Genomic DNA, 18482 nt, shown 5'->3' on the forward strand with positions numbered 1-18482 from the left:
TGCACGAGTTTGATATGAGAAGAAAATATTTGGATACCGGGGTAGAAAATGATGAATATCTCCCGTAAATGATTTCGTATAAAGAAACCAGATCTGGTTCCTTGCACTTGAATATATATTTTGAACAGATATGATAGTCGTTAGCTTGCGTCTTGAGAGAGTAGCTTGCGTCTTGAGTCAAAAACTGACCATGATTCTGATTTATATGTGCCGAATTATATAGCGCAGTGTATAGGCCAATCGTGCAGGTAATCTAAAAGCATATGATCTATGGCGTATATACCACGCTCGACTGACACACAGCGAGGTCAGTCACCGAGCTAATCGGGGCTATTGTCAGGTGTATAGCCTTAGTCAGATGTCCTTCGGCCCATTATGCGACTCAAAACTATTAAACAGGTCGATACAAAATGGCCATGCGTGGCGGTGAATTCAACCTACCATGGCGATTTCTGCCATGAAGATATCGGGGCGATGACACTGTGCACAGTGTCATCGCCCCGATATCTTCGCTGATGACCTCGCTGTGTGTCAGTGGAGCATGGTAGGCCATAAGCTGCTACAGGTCATGCTTTTAGATTACCTCCACGATTGGCCTATACACTGCGCTATATAATTCGGCACTTATCAGAATTATAGTCAGTTTTTGACTCAAGACGCAAGCTACTCTCAAGACGCAAGCTAACGACTATCATATCTGTTCAAAATATATATTCATGTGCAAGGAACCACATCTGGTTTCTTTATACGAAATCATTTACGGAGATATTCATCATTTTCATCCCGGTATCCAAAGATTTTCTTCTCATATCAAACTCGTGCACGGCAAATTCGCGTGTATTTATTTTAGTATCTCTGCTGACAAAGTAATTATTAGCCAGGCGATGTCGGTGTGCGACGTGTAGGACGAAATATTAGAGTTACAAGTAAAAACTTACTTGACTGGTTTTGTCAAGCGAAAATTTCTAATTGACACATTTATTACGTCCTCTCATAGCGTGTCTGCGGACGTGTCTTTATTTCAAACCCTCTAAGTCAGGAACACAAGAAGTCAGGATTTGTGGTGATCACAAGATCCTGACTTCTTGAAATTAAAAACGCGAACCGCATGGCCCTTAGTTACTCCCGTAGTTTTCCATTGCACTTGTATGCGAGTCTTGGGCTATCCAATCAAAGAGCTTTTAATAGAAATAGAGTCGCAATAGATTATATAATGCTTTGTTCGTTTGATGCCGATTAGAAGTTGCGACAGGCTATTCATAAAAGTGGTACCATTGTTTCGAACAAAGGGGTTCCGCCATTAAATTGGTCACTGATCTGGCATCATATTAACGCTCTACACAACAGGCGAGTATCAATAAGTGACCACAATACAGTCATGTGTAAGGGCAGTCATGTGTAAAGTGGTACCATTGTTCCCACGTATCCCAAATGTGTGCTTGTGTGGGTCTGAAGTCTATAAAGGAGGCTTTAGCTGTCGATGCAATCATCTTTACCACCCACCTGACTTTAGGCGCTTCATTTAAATAAATTGAATGCTCTTGCTGATCGATTACACATTAGAATGTATGAAGGCTGCCATTTCCACATATCTATATTACACTATAATGGTAATCGCTATATACATGTAAGCATAAGTATAGGCCTATAAAGGTTGTTTTTAAGAAATTTCCATTTAATTTTATTTTAAGAAGGAGATTGGTATAGAAATAGTGGCATACCCAATGAGGGAGGGGGGTTGGGAAGGGCAGATTCACCCCTGTGAGAAGTTTTGGGAGGGGAGGAGGGAGGAAGAGGGGAGGAGGGGATATGGAGAATGAGAGAGGGCTGGAGGAAGGGAGAAATGAAAAGATATAATAAAGACAAGTAGATAAATAGAAATATAAGGAAAATGATGGGAATGAGAGTGTTACGAGTCGTACTTGACTCAAGGCCAAAATCACCTTTTTCCCGAACTCACACGAATGCACAACACAAATACACTGTTTGTTTAAGCTAACAAAATGTAAGTCTTTAATTGAAAACAGAGTATGATTGGTACATATAATAACAATATCGCATATACAATAAAATCACACAATGACAGTTTTACTATATCAGTACTTAACCAGCTGTCTTCTTGTTGGTGATCCTAGAGTTCTTGCAATGTTCTGGACGACTGATGTAATATATCCTTATTCACTTGTTCTGCGAAAATCAGCGAATTCCATCGTACACTTGCATTTATAAATCCTTGCACATAAAATCCTCATACGAAAATGATGATGCTTCCTCCAATCTCCTTTGCGCTGCTATCTCCACAAATATATCTCCTTGCGCTGCTTTCTCCAAAATGGTGTTTCTGTCACCAACCACTCTTTTCCAGGGAACAGGTTTCTTTAACACAGCTCCGCTGTTTTTGACAGATGCGTGGCCTTCACAAACCCAGCAAACTCCAGCAATTTGACAGAAGAACTTTTAATCCTTTGATGAGGAAGAGCACTTTTGTGTGCTCGCTGTCTTCTTCGTTGCTGTATTAAAATTAGCTCAATTATTGGCTATATAAACTGGTTAAAATGTACTTTTTTTTTTTTTTTTTTTTACCATCACACACATGTGGAGTTTTCAATCTCCCATGGCATTCTGTAAAGTCCCACAAAAGCCTCAAGCTTTTTATATCAGTACTCATGCAAAAACCCATCATCTATAAATAAACCATTACTTCAATCACATTTTCACAACATTGCTGCAATCTTGGGATTTCCCAAGATTAATATACACATTCACATTACATCACTTCCTAGGGGGTTTTCCTGATGGTGCAATAATGAACTGGGGCTTTCCAAGTTCCAAACATAGAACTGACTTTGTTTACAATAATTTGGGGGAATTCCAAAAATGACTTTCCACACCATTATCTTGCACGTACAAGGGGCTTTCCCATCTCATGACATACTTTCAGCTTGTAAACAAAGTTAAATAATCAAATTAAATTAAATTACTCAGGGCACATCACAAGAGAGAGACGGTGAAAGGGAACAAGGAGAGCGAGGGAGTGATAAAGTGTAACAGCACTGGGCAGCCATTCGATGATGTCAATGCCTTTATTCGTTACGTAATTAAAACGCCCAGTCAGATGTATTTCACACCTGCCAAACACAAGTCACCCAATTTCGAAAACTGGACGTTGAATGTACACTCTCATGCATATTGATTGGCAACATTTTCCAATATGTCAGCGCTCTAATTGGAAACAATAGAACAATAGACCCTGCAGAGCGTTGTATCCAATAATGACATGAAAAGAGTTAACGCTTAGTGTGGTGTTACAGGTGCATGGCCTCTGCAAGTGACATGGAAAGAGAAGAGCAGTGGCGGCACCGGGAATTATTTTTCGGGGGGGCATGGGGGCAAAAGTGAATGTCAGGGGGGAAATAAAAATCAAAATTGCCGCAAAAGGGAAATGAGTGTAATTTTTGGGTTTTTGACTTGGAAGTGGGAAGGGGGCAGAAATGCATACGCACATGCAGTTCCCACCTCGATACACCCGAGCACACCGATATTTCCAGCACAGCGAGTCTAGCTTCGACTACTAGTATATGGTGCAAGTGTTGCGGGTTCGAATGGTGCCTATACGCTCTCGTGTGGAAAAAATTGTATAAGTTAACTTGAAATTCCCCTGGACAAGGAACTTACTGCTAAATTTGTCTCGTTGTAACCCGTACGAAACCCGGGGAGCTGATCCTGGTTGCGATGGTTATTTGTGGAATGCCTAGGGTGTGCGCTCTTGAAGCAGCAAAGGCCCTGAATTGTTGTTTAATGGTTTGTGGAATGATGTGGGCCGTAGTGGTCAGCGACAACCTGTAAAGTGTGCTGAGGCTTGTGGATCAACGTCTAGGCGTTGTGCCTGTGCGTAGCGCACTATAGTGCGCTACGCACTAATCACTGCACTTTTTTTTTTTAGTACGCAGTCTGTGTTATAGCTACATGGTTGAGTGCATAGCATCGTAAGAGCTGTGTGAGATCTAGTGGAAAATAGGACTCTTTTTAGTTTTTGTAAAAACCTCAAGAGTTCCCTTCACTCAATCAGAATTTTTTTCAAACGAAAGCTAACACTTCCCCCTAAAAACACGTTTCCCCATTAGGTCAACAGATAACGCAATTATGAGGTAAATCTATTGAAAACTACCTATCCAAGCACATTTTTGACCAAAATGTAGGTTTTAAAAGTCAAAACTTCAAGTGTTCCTTGCAGTATTGTTCAAATTTTATGTCATTAATGGGGTACTACACCCTGCCCAATGTTGTGCCTATTTGTGCATTTTTCTCAAAAATTATAGCGCATGTATATTAGCATTATAGCAAGGACTACAACGACTGCACTGGAAATTTTATTTCAACACAGACAACAGTTGTGGAGTTACAGTAAAAAATGAGGGAAAACCAATATTTGATCAATAAATAATTGCTTTGAGTTGCTGAATTTTCAGTACAGTAGTTGTAGTCCTTGCCCCTATATGCATATCTTATACTTGTTGTCACCAATGTGCTATAATTGTTGAGAAAAATGCAAAAATAGGCACAGAATTGGCCAGGGGTGTAGTACCCCCTTAAATGAAAGAGCACACTTATATTGTCCATACACTAGCCTCGTTTTAGTGAGCAATGACCAATCCTCTTTAAATTGCCAATCTTGTGCAAAAGGTTAGTTACTATTTTCGCTTATTTTGTCATACGGTTACGTAGGCTACATATGGTTACATTGCTCGTATGTGCGGGGGGGGTGACAGAGAGAGAGATGGACGTCAATGAATCATGCCAGATTTGAGGAAATCCCAATTTAAACATGCAATTGTCTATATCATCATGTGATGTGAGCACAGCGAGCATAAAATATTGACTATTGAATGTTTCCTATCGAAATGGTGCCCAAATATGTGCCAAAAATCGTTTGCCCTCCTTTTTTTGGCCAGGCCTTTTTTTTCTTTGACACCACTCAGGGCCCGACTCAGGGCCGGGATAAAGTGTTATTTCGAGTCGGGTTTTTTTATTTCAATTCAAATTCAATTCACTTGCCAGGATTCAATTCCATTCGATTCTCAATATTCAATAAAAAACAACATTTCAACTTCAAGGTTTTAAAGTCAGCATGGCCAACATTTTATTGTATTGATATAGTGAACTCTAATGTCCAAAGAAACTCTAATTGCATGTTTACAACGACATTCATTAAAATTCAAAAGTAAAATTAATGAACAATATTTTGACACATGTTAATTTTCATCAGCCCATGTCAATAATTAAGAGACATTATTATTTAAAAATATTATGGGATTTTCATTCACAAACACTTGTAAGGGGGGGGCTGATGCAAAAAAAATTTCATTGCGAAAATTTTTCGGGGACCCCCTTTACAGACCTCAAAAATTTCAGGGCCCCTTTTGACTTGAAAATTATGGGTCAACCCATAGAAAAGCATATAAACTTAATTTTTCCAGGAAAATTTGTGGTCATTTTTTTCAGGCCCCCTCCCTTAGGAGGGTTAAAATGTTTCAGACCCCCCTTTTTGCATAAGGCCCCCCTAACAAGTGTTTGTGAACTATAGGCTAGCTGCACCTGGGCTTCACACCTGGCTTGTCCTGGCACATTCAGGGCATATTTTAGGCACATTTCAGGCCTGGCACATTTTAACAGCTGCAATAGCGCCCTCGTATTTTGTGTGAAGGACAGTGTTTGTTCACACAAAATTATTTAGAATAAATATTAGATTTTAACAATTTTACATCGAAACTAATCGTTGCGTACATGTTTATTACTGTACACGGTAATTTTTCTCTTAAAAAAACAACTAGCTTCTGTATTATATTGTTTCAATATCTTTGGTCAACAAACATTAAACAATTTAAGTGTTTCTAGAAGACTGCAATGTTATTATTTTCCACACTGCTGCACATGCACATGTGAAATGTGTCAGTTAAATTTTGCATTATTATAAACAAGTAGGAAGGCGGATTATTAGTCCTGGATTGTTACTTGTTTTATGGGTTTCTTGTTGTATTTCAAACCCGCATTTTACACTGCATTGCAACCACTGTGACTTGGTAAGTTCAGAAATAGGCAGGCCTAGCATTGCCATTGGTTTGCTGTGACTGTGTGTGACTGTGATGTTGTTTCATTGTTTCGGTTCTTTGCAGTTTTTACCCCCCCCCAGTTGTAGTAACTACAAATTTTTTGTACCGACAGCTATGTGAATGCACATTAAACACATACACACTAACACAGCACCTGTGAGTGTTGGAATTATTGGAACTGCCCCAGGACAGGCCTTTTCATTTCAATTTATCATGTTCATGATCGAGGGGGGAGGGGATGAAAAATAGTAGGTTCTTAAAAGTTTTGGCCCTCTAAAATGGGGTGGGTCAACAAAGCCTAGGAACTCTGGCCATAGTATCTGTTTTTACTTCTTGGGGCAAGTGCAGAGGCACTTACATTGTCATTGAAAAACTTGAACGATCCAGTACAAAAGTTGAAAGCATTTCAATGCTTGATCGAACCAATACAAATGTATGTCAGGTCGCTAATTAAAACCCACTCGAGAACACACAATGTCGGTCATTTCTAAAGATGCATTTTTATACTTTGCAGAAAACTGAATCACACACATGATCAGCACAAACAAAACTGCTCCATTGACACTGTACTGAATTTTGATTGGCAGTCTAGACATGCGCACTTTCATACTTTAACATAGATCTAATGAGCTTCGCCCACATGCAGAATGTCTCACATAGGCATAGATCCCGGGATTTAGGCATAGATCCTGGGGATGGGGGATTTATCCCCCAATATTTTGCCAGGGGGATGGTCCATACAATCATCCCCCAATGTTGACACCTGTATGTGGGTTTCTGACCAAATTAACCTCATATTGGCCATTTTAGCCCCAAAGTGCAATTTTTCTGCGCTTCGCATGATTTTATTCCACTTTTGCACCATATTTCATCAATTTAGCTTCAATATGGCAAAATTTTTCGTGCGTAAATTATCTTATTCTGTCGCCAAAAGGTGCTTGATTCGCTATACTTCAAGACATTTTTTCGAACCCCATTCCCCCCAATGTCAAAAAGAAATCTACGCCACTGATGTCTCACACAATACGCTTTGCCATTGAATTATCGAATCACATCACAACAATTTTTCCCATACATATCGATCGTGCTGTATCACATAGATTCCTTGCTATTGGTTGAATTTGGAGTACCGATGTAGACTTGGCTACAGAGGTATCTACAGGATGGTGGCTGATGGTGGTACTTTGGTGACTGTAGTACCAACGTCACCTACAAAAGGTTAGGGTGTACATGCACTCGGTAGTAACAGCGTAGTAGCTGTGAAGCACCATTGCAGTAGAGGTACTCTGTTGCCAAGAATGAAGTGTAGTCTTTTGACCTTTTATTGTTTTGTAACTTTTGTTCTAACCTTATATCAGGGTGAACTAATAGATGTTGTGACAACAGATTGCCTGTACAGTAATAATTCCATCCACCCACTTGCAATCCTGTACCTTCAAATTCACTATTCATTGGCCTGATTTTGTGAATACTAGAAATTATATTTATATGTGTGTCTCATTTTAGGGTGTGTCTACCAAGTTCTATTACAGGTCCTGACATTAATGAGCCCGTCTCAAACAGTGCACTGCATGACAAATAGCTGCGGTCATTTACTAATAGTGTGATTTCTGTTCAAAGAGTTTTGCGCTCAGGTTTCAAGCACTGAATATTTTGTACACTTTTAATTATTTCTGTAATACATTGTAGTTGGATTAGACGATGATACCAGATGATAAATATTTAATTGTACAGTGTGTGGTGTAATTACACCTTCCTGTTCATGCTCAAAATTTGTGTGGGAGGGTAGATGTATTATTGTATATCAGGAAAAGACATGAGCATAGCATTCATTCGATGACAAAAATAAATATCACATTCCAAATTGGTGAAACAATTGCTATTTTTATATATATCTCTGTTTTGATATCAATGAATTCAATACAGTGAACTAATTTACAACGTAAGGGGGATACTACACCCTTGCCAAATTTTGTGCCTATTTTTGCATTTTCTCAAAGATTATAGCGTATTGGTGACAAGTAAGATATGTATATTATAGGGGCAAAGACTACAAATACTGCACTGGAAATTTTATTTCAGCACAGACAACAGTTGTGGAGTTACAGTCAAAAATGAGGGAAAACCAATATTTGGTCAATAAATCAATAACTACTTGACTTGAGTTGCTGAATTTTCAGTGCAGTAGTGGTACGTAGTCCTTGCCCCTATAATATTCATATCTTACTTGTCACCAATGCGCTATAATTTTTGAGAAAAATGCAAAAATAGGCACAAAATTGGCCAGGGTGTAGTACCCCTTAAAAGTCGATAAGGATATTACGACACTAGTCGATATATGAATGAAAGATGGATTAAATGAAAAAGTGAATGAATTGAATAAACAAGTGAATGAATTAAATTGAATGAATGAACAAATAAATGAACAATATGAATTATGTAGGAGTTAGCACATGCCGCTCAATTGTTGTAAGAAGATGCACCTTTCCCTGAGAGATGTCAAAATGTGAAAATCAATTTAACTGAAATATGCTGTAAATTACTGTCTTTGGTTCTTTAAATCATCACTTAAGAGGTGTGGTCTGATTTGTTGATTAATTTGTGACTATTTTTGCATTTTTCTTAAAAAATAATAACACACTGGTAACAAAAGTTATGTAATTTATAGGGGCAAGGAATCCAGTTACTATGTACACTGGAATTTCAGTGACTCAAGACAAGTGGTACATTATTTATGATAAGAAAAGAGGTACCGCTAGAATATACCTCATTTCTTAACATATATAATGAACCACTTGTCTTGAATCACTGAAATTTCAGTGAAGTATTAAATTGGATTCCTTGCCCCTTTAATTTACATAACATTTGTTACCAGTGTGTAGTTATTTTTTGAGAAAAATGCAAAATTAGTCACAAAAGTTATCAGGGGGTGTAATACCACCTTATGTATCAGAACCATTTTATCAAAATCTGCAATACAAGTTTGAAAAAAAGCAGCAGTAATGTGTTGGAAGACAAAACACTTTGCATGTCATCTGTTTTGAAATACATTGACACTATAGATTTGGTGCACATTTTTGACTATTAAAAGGATTTTTCCTGAGTTGATCACACATGCGTTGCACATGTTTTAGGGTATTGTAGCAGCCAAAATAATCAACATACAAGTAATGCATGCATAATTATGTACTGGATTCAGTATGGTTCAGTTTCAGTGCAGAATTTGAGAAAATTATATCGCTATTTCTCTGATGCATGCAATCCATGGAATTTTCGTTGATACAATTATTAAAAATTATGATAAAGAAAACACATTTCTATGCACACATTTTATAAAAATAAGCATAACTATAGCACATTTAACATCCATCCACACCCACATCACCCCTCTCTATCAGCAGAATGTGTATGCACATTTTATCAGATCAGAACTGATGTGAGCTTCTATGATAGTGATACATATATTTCAAATACCAAAATGCATTGAAAATGAATACAATCTAGGCAGTTTGCTCCTTACCCCAAATTCCTATACCCTCCCAGGATGCCCTCTTCAAAAATATTATGTAAAGATTAAATCCTTTGCATCAGTATGTCATAATTGTGTGAATCATACCTGGGATACAATAACAGCACTACTGCACTAACCTTCAGTCACCATGCCTATGTGCGGACAAGCCACATTTTTTTACAACAACTTCATAATATAATATAGATTTATTTTATTTATTGGTGGACATGCAAGATTTACATGGAAAATGCTTTGACTTATTACAAAAATACTTGGTTTTTATTTTAGTTCAGTATGTGGTTCTTGATAATGTGTGTGTTATTTTGAAAAATGGTAAATGGTATAAGATAGAACTTGATTTAAAACATCACCCAAGGAGTCACAATGAGTGGAAATGCATGGTGCACTTACCATTGAGCATGTACTATGCAGTCGTGGCAGTGGGGTACGCAACAAAAATGCAGGTCCTTGTGCATGTGAAGTGGACGAAATATATATATAAAGGCAATTATTGCGTATTTAGTACTTAGGATAGTATTTAGGTGGTTTTGCATTTTGACATTGTGTCCTGCAAAGTGAATAATTCAGTTTCTGTAGAGGGTAGGAGCATTGTGATTTGTCGCCTATGTAGGGCTCTTTAGGGTGCATGGAAATTACCATAAGGTGTCATCTAGGGCTACTTCCAGGCTCATATAGTATTACCGGTATACTATCCAATGAAGGAGTGAGCCCAGGGAGTGAGCTTTACCAGGAGTCAGTAACCCACTGCTTGCTGCCCTTGAATTTCTGTTAGATTTTATACAAGTATTGATAAGTAGTAAGTACAGGGCACATAGTAGTTATTATGTACAAACATGCCTAGTATTGTTCAATATAGTCAGTGGCAGCACCACAGGGGAAGGAGGATTCTCCCCAGTCAGAACTGTTTCCCCAGTAAATATCCAAAATTATGAAAATGTTCATGTTTTGCGCAAAATGGGTTAATTTTGCCCCATTCACTTTTCCCTTGTGCCACCCCCCAAACCTTCCTGGTGCTGCCTCTGAGTCTGAGTATAGTCCTTTGAAACATGGACAGTAGTGAATCAAGGGCTGATGTGTGAGTAGCTAGACACGTGCTAAGGTTGGATTGCCAAGTGTGTAAGATTTCGAGTTAAGTTACGTATGAATTAATCATGATCACAGTTGATGTTGCTGCATTCCTATAGAATGCCAGCCTCTGAGTGCCGTAGGCTGGACATTGGCGGCGATATTTAGTTGATACTCTATAGAAGACTCAAAGTATAGAACCCTGTGATTCTCTTTCAAATTTGAAATTATAAAATTAGATCTCAAGAATCACCACACATGTTTGTTCTCATTTAAAAATTTACTTTTCATGCAGTGATATTAGTACAAGAACAACACCCAGTAATAAAATACTGTACTGAAATAGTGATTGTCCCATGCCATTTTGGTCAGTAATAGACTTGATTCAACTGTAGCATGTTGAAGGTTAATTGCTTTAATTGTGAAACCTCCTTTATCAGAGTCGTAGCTAGCCCAAGTTGAGTGCTGGCTAATTTTACTATCCAATTAAGAGTGCTGGCCCAGGACACAATCTTTTTAGCGAATGTGAGGGATCGGAGAATGTTCCGTAACTGTTTTAACAAGCCTGTTTTTATATCCTGTTGTTGCTGGGATCTCTGTAATGCACACATAGGCTGTTTTCAATGATTTTTAGCTAAACAGGCTTAAAAATTGGCAACAAATGGCAGCCATGTTGAAATTAGCCCCACCCATTAGCTGCAGTGAAAAAAACTTTCGCAAATACTTGTTTGGTTCAAATGGGTTCGAATTACATAAAAATAATATTTTCAGCAACTATAGCAAAATAGCCAGCAGCCTCGTAAATTTCAACAGAAGGTGGTGGACTATATCATGGTGTATATCTATGCTAATAACATAAACATATTGCTATCTACTGCTGATAGCATTCAACACAATCCTATTTTACAGAATGCTACTTTTTCCAGATTTTCAGAATGTATCTGTTTTTTTCAAAGAATATTTTTTTACAGCATTTTGACTGTTTTGAATAAATGGAGAACTGTAAATTCTGATGGGCACCCCTAACATGTGTCCCTGTCACTGTCAATGCACATGTCTTGTCATTGCATTTTGAAACCAGCATATTTCCTTCCACTAAAAATAAAATCCCTGACTTAAGCCAGCTCATGATTAGTAACCCTATATAATAGTATTATAAATTCATAACGTGATGAATATGACATAATTTCAGTATGGCTCCAATGCTGTGAACCATAAATTAATAACATAAACTAATTTAGAATGCTTCAGGGTGCATGACGTTCATATTCTCTATTCATACATTGCAATAGTTATGTGTATAGTATGTCTGGAGTTATTGGTGATTCGGGGTATGAAAGGTGTTCAACTGAAAACAAATGGGATAAGTGTTACTTTGTCTGCTTATGATTCATTAGAGAGATTTTAATGAACCAGCCTGTGATGAAACAATGTTGGTATGATACAACATAGGCCAATATATTGCTATCTACTGCAGATAGCATCAATGTAATGTATTGCTATCTACTGCAGATACCATCAACATTCAACATATCTGTATCGCTGTCTACTGTAGATAGCATCAACATTCAACATATATGTATTGCTGTCTACTGTCGATAGCATCAACATTCAACATATATGTATTGCTGTCTACTGTAGATAGCATCAACATATATGTATTGCTGTCTACTGTCGATAGCATCAACATTCAACATGTATGTATTGCTATCTACTGTAGATAGCATCAACATTCAACATAAATGTATTGCTGTCTACTGTAGATAGCATCAACATTCAACATGTATGTATTGCTATCTACTGCAGATAGCATCAACATTCAACATAAATGTATTGCTGTCTACTGTAGATAGCATCAACATTCAACATGTATGTATTGCTATCTACTGTAGATAGCATCAACATTCAACATGTATGTATTGCTGTCTACTGTAGATAGTATCAACATTCAACATGTATGTATTGCTATTTACGGTAGATAGCATCGACACTCAACATAATTGCTATACTACTACTGTAGATAGCATCGACACTCAACATATATGTATTGCTATCTACTGTAGATAGCATCAACACTCAACACAATATATGCATTGCTATCTACTGTATATAGCATCAACACTCAACATTTGTATTGGTATCTACTGCAGATAGCATCAACATTCAGCTTGATTTTTTATGTTTTGGTATCTACTGCAGATAGCATCAACATTTAACATATGTATACTATTTACCGCAGATAGCATCAACATTCAACATAATTTTTTATGTATTGCTATCTACTGCAGATAACATTCAACATAATTGCTATCTACTGCAGCAGATAGCATCAACAAATAATGTATTGCTAGTACTACTGATACTGATAGAACCATATTGCTATCTACTGGTGCATCACCAACATATTGCTATCTACTGCAGATAGCAATATTTATTGCTACTGATAGCACCAATATATTGCTTAATCATACCACCAAGTACAATGAAGTAGTTTCTTGTGTTTTCATTGGTTAAAGACTGCCTAAATATGTCCGAATCTTACTACCCTTTGCACATAAATGCACAATTCATGTGACATGATAACAACAACAACCGAAAAATCTTTCCGCTCTTTGTGTGAATTGGTTCTTATTTCACCGATCTGACAACAATTTCAATACAATTTTACCAAAAAAACCCAACATGAAGTTATGTTTATTGAATTTAAGTACCTACTGCTTGTTCTAGAATTTTTTTCTTACTGTAAATTTGGCACCCTAGCACTCTTTTATCACAGTGCAGCATTTATTTTACTGAAAAGAAAATTTAAAAAGTTCATTTTGTAATAAGTTTTGCAAATTATATATGTTTGTATTTACATTTTGGTACTTGTGTACATACTTAAACATTGTCAGAGTGTTATACTTTTAAGAACTTCTTACAAACAAATTGCATGGCATTGAACCTAAAATACAATTTTCTTGCTGCATTGGTATTCAATGTTTCCTACAAGACCTAAGGCTTGTATATGCACATTGAACAGCAATGAGGCAATATAATTAAGGTTTCATAAAGGGATGCATTGCAGTTAACCATGCCTACTTGAACCCATGTGACACAATAACAAGGAACAAGTATGGAAAATCATGGCGTGCTTAATTAAATTGACAAGGTGAGCGAGGAGGTGATATTGAGGTGCTGTGTTATTGGAATACAAGATAACTCAAGCCTTCCATATAGTCAGTCATCTTGTAATTCTAACAAAAACAAAATGGGATTGACTTTCCCATGATTAAAATTGAGGGGATCCCTGTGAAATAGTTGATGTCCATGTTCTAATCAGGGCAATAAACAAAATGTGATATATTCAACGGCTGCCATGTGTATTTTTGTATTATTATTACTAATTGGAAACAGGCACTACTTCCTTGAGTCAGTAAAGTAAAATCAAATTTTGAGATTTTCTCAAAAACATTTTTGCAGGAATCTGCTACGCTAGTTGGATTCCTTGCATTATTTTGTTTCTGAAAATGTATACTTTTATATACTTCTCATGAGTTACAATCAAAATCAATATCTAATTTACTAACTCGAGGAAGGTATGACTATAATTAGGGTGAATATTAAAATTCTCATGTCCATTCAAGAAAAGAAATAAGATATGGTACTCAGGCCCGTAGCCAGGGGGTGTGACGCAGCAAGCCAAAAAATAATCAGATTTTTTAAAGCTTTTTTGGTCAAAAAAGGTCTAAATTTGGGGAAGAAAGTCAACTTTTCACAAATCCCCCTCCCCTTGGGAAAAAGTCCACTTTTTCAAAATCAGCACTCCCACAAAAAATCCTGGCTACGGGCCTGATGGTACCAATATGAAATGACCATTGTCAAGGGTTCATACCACTAAATCTCCATGTAAATTATTTATCTTATTTGTCAAAGTTGTGCAGCAGGCTATGGTTTTAATGACAATGCTTTTATCATTGTTTATGCAACTAAATCTTAAATTGTTTATAATTATGTCATATTTTGCTTCTATAGCTTGCCCATAAACTATGGATCCACAGACTTGTTACAATTTGAGTACATTTCACTGACATTGTCAAACAATTTTAGTCCTGGACCATCAAGGTAGAACCACCCTGGCAATGAAGACTCCATCTACAAGTTCACTATTTGAAAATAATTATTTCAAAATTGCTTAAATAATTGATATGCAGAAAGGAAAGTGATTATGTAAAATGTACGGATTGTACGCTATGATATATGAATTGTACATGAGAAACAGGTGAATCAGATTGGATTATAGTATAGTAGGTTTTCCAGTTTCCACTCGTGCTATTAAATGAGCAATGAGCATTAGCTGAATTTGGTGATACTGTAATGTTGAATAGGTACCATTTATACTGAGCAAATTGTGAAATGTCCTGTATATAATACTAAAGCAATACCTGATTTTGTGAATAACAACCAAACTACTTACATGTCCTACAACGAATTCTTAGGAACATGGAACCAAATGCAAGTAAACATCTGTTTTGGCCCACATTTTTATAGGACAGATAGTATTGTAGCCCTATTGGTGTCAGTAGGTAAGAAGTTGGTCATAGATATTGTAATGATAATAAGTAGAACGTGAGAAACTACTTAAAGGGGGACTCCGGCAATCATAACTTTATGCCTTATATGTTAGAAAAATAATTATCAAGCACGAATCACATTGTTTTATTTAAAACAAACTCATATTGACCATAAAAAGGAATAAAAACAGTTGGATCTCAACACGCGATATTCAAAATTCCCGCGCCGAAATTGTCTAAGTGCAATGACGTAATAGTTATATGTGTTCAATTGTCGTCAGCCTTCATTGTATTATTGGGACGTCATTGCACTCGGGCCCGGGAATTTTGAATATCGCGTGTTGAGAAACGGATGTTTTGATTCATTTTTATGGTCACTATGAGTTTGTTTTAAATAAAGCCATGTGATTCGTGCTTGATAATTATTTTCTAACATATAAGGAATAATGTTGTGATTGCCGGAGACTTCCTTTAAAGGTATACAGGGGAAAGAAGAATTACGCATCGCACACTAGCACATTTAAACATGAATTTACAAGTGGAAACATAACATGCATAGGCAGATATACCAGAGAAAAAACTCCGGACATACCTGTCTGTGCGGGGACTTGAACCCAAGACCTCTCGATTGTCGGGCGAGCGCTCTACCACTGAGCTGCACAGACTGTCCCTGATAAACAGGACTCAAGTCTGGTACTTATGGATATGAGCAGTCAAGGGTGAACAGTACAAACAACACATTACATACCAGTGTACGAGATCAATTAATGATGCTTATAGTACCCGCCAGCCTAATATAATCATACAAACAGAGGAAGAGGCTTACGCATCATACAAACCGAGGAAGAGGCTGACGCATCATAGGCAGATAAACAGAGGAAGAGGCTTATGCATCATAGGCAGATATACCAGAGAAAAACTCCGGACATACCTGCCTGTGCGGGGACTTGAACCCCAGACCTCTCGCTTGTCGGGCGAGCACTCTACCACTGAGCTACACAGACTGTCCCTCAGTGGTAGAGCCTCTTCCTCTGTTTGTACTTAAAGGTACATGCCTATTGCCTATAGGCCTACTATGAACAAATGGCTTGTCAAATAAGTCTGTTAGTTTCATAGTTTTGTAATTTATGTATGCATGAGCCTGATAGGTTTTTGGACATGTTAACAGGAATTAATATCTTGTACATTTACATTTTAAACATTTAGAACTAAGCAAAGTATGACCAATTTTCTCCCATATATACACTGAGGTAATGTTTAGTCAATAGAAAAGTGAATCATAAATATCAGTATATAACTCCATAAGAAATCAAGAGAATGTATTTTTTCTGTATAACTTGAAATTAAAGAAAGGGGAGTAGGGACAGTAATTGGAAGAGTACATCTAACCTTGTTATAACCTGAGGAGGAATCAAAACCAAGTAATGAGCAATTTGTTTCCCTTAAATAGATAATTTGAAATCCATTCCATCTCGTCCATAGTAATATGACAAAGAAATAAGGCATTTATATGCATTTCAGATGCTATTGCGATTTCATTTCACCCCGCCTGGTCACCCTCAGTAGCTGGCACAGCATCGGAGAAATACTAATTGGTAAACCAATATCTTTTTGCCTCAATGTCGTATAACTCATTACCTTTATCTTATTACGTATTTAGTATTCAGTCACTCCATTAAAATTGAGAATGGTAATTATGTAGACTGCAGGGAGCAGGAGGATCAAATGAAGGCAGTTCTGTAGATCAGGAATAATAGAAAATAGATCAGTGATAGTTGTGTAGTGGATAATAATAGTTGTGGCTGGCCTCATTTATATTGAGCTAGCAATTATTAGCCTACACTAGAGGGTGGTCAGTTTGAAGCCTATGGCGACAGTAATACAACCGTTGAGACAAGGTATACATGGTTACATCTCCGATTACATGTATTAATTAAAGTACAGTAGTTTTTAACCAAATGTTCATTTATGGGTTGAACCTGGTGCGGATGAGTGTGTATGTGCATATAGAACATGATTAAGGATAATAAGTCGTATGGTGGAAGTATTGATCTTGAGAAAAAAAAAAAAAGTGTCAAATTCTGGAAGTTCTTAACTTTGTGTTTTAAATACAGAAATTATCAAAACTTGATACGCAGATGTTTGATTTCAATGGGATTTGATCCCGGATTTGATCAAAATCCTTGTGGGTTATAGTGCTTAAGAATTTGATCTGGGTATTCTCATCCGAGTCCGTATTTATATTTGTAAATCATATTTTTGTTGTTTTTTCCTGGCTGATTGCTTTGATAAAGCCTTTAGATTTCATGATCATGTTCATATTTGTATTAAAATTGTTAATAGAGCATGAATATACTGCAATAAATTTGCAGTAAATAAAATCTTACTCGGTTGCTGACTAGTAGAACTAGTGGTGTGGTTTCTCTGTCATACAGTAATTGTGAAGAATTGTGTGTATATTTGGAAACCGGCAAAAGAATTTGACAAGAATCTTTGCATTGGTGTTTATGAACTCGTAAGAAATTTTGCTGCTGTAGGAGAATTGCGCTGAATGCACACAAATATCCGGCATTCCAGGAAAAAAAATAGGAAAAAATTGAAAATCCAATAAGGTACATTTATATTCAAAATAGCACACAATATTTCATTTTCAATTTTGGTAAACCCTTAGGTGTACAAAAATTGTGTGTCCAGAATTGCAAGTTTTTGCAATGCCTGTAGAATATAATGTAGCAGACTCTCTCCGACAAAATAGGGATCTATATTGGGTTAATATACCTCGGGCTTCTACGCTATCTTTTTTTGTTTTCTTTCTGTATGTCAAATTTGGTCAGTGCCTGTATATTAGGAATTGGGTGGGAACAGAACTGTGTCAATGTCAAATTTAAAGGAAAAGTATCTCATATGTGCAACTGGATATTAATATCAGCTCCCTTCCTCCACGTACAAAATGTAACCCCTAGTATACAATTTTAAGGTGGGGGTGCTTATTTGGAGCACTCTACTGTCAGATTTAATCCCAACATCATGCTTGATTTTTTCCCATTACCTGACATACAAGCTGGCATCTCATCATATAATTGATTGTAAAAATGACTAATAATAGATTGCCTTTCTGATATTATTGATTCATATATCATCACACTTAATATGGAAGTCAATTCAAATTAGATTTAATAAATAACCAAGAATAAAGACCTTTAATAACACAATGTACTTTAG

At 36.8% G+C, this 18482-nt stretch overlaps 1 protein-coding gene across 1 annotated transcript in view; it reads left to right on the forward strand.

The window, feature by feature from the left end:
- Nucleotides 1-6005: 6005 nt before the first annotated feature.
- Nucleotides 6006-18482, forward strand: part of LOC140165592 (neuron navigator 2-like) — a 498228-nt gene continuing 485751 nt past the window's right edge. The window contains 1 exon segment of the mRNA XM_072188876.1: nt 6006-6080. The gene's annotated coding sequence lies outside the window, so the exon portion shown is untranslated.

The sequence above is a fragment of the Amphiura filiformis genome, chromosome 12, assembly GCF_039555335.1.
Source record: "Amphiura filiformis chromosome 12, Afil_fr2py, whole genome shotgun sequence".
NCBI classification, from domain to species: domain Eukaryota; kingdom Metazoa; phylum Echinodermata; class Ophiuroidea; order Amphilepidida; family Amphiuridae; genus Amphiura; species Amphiura filiformis.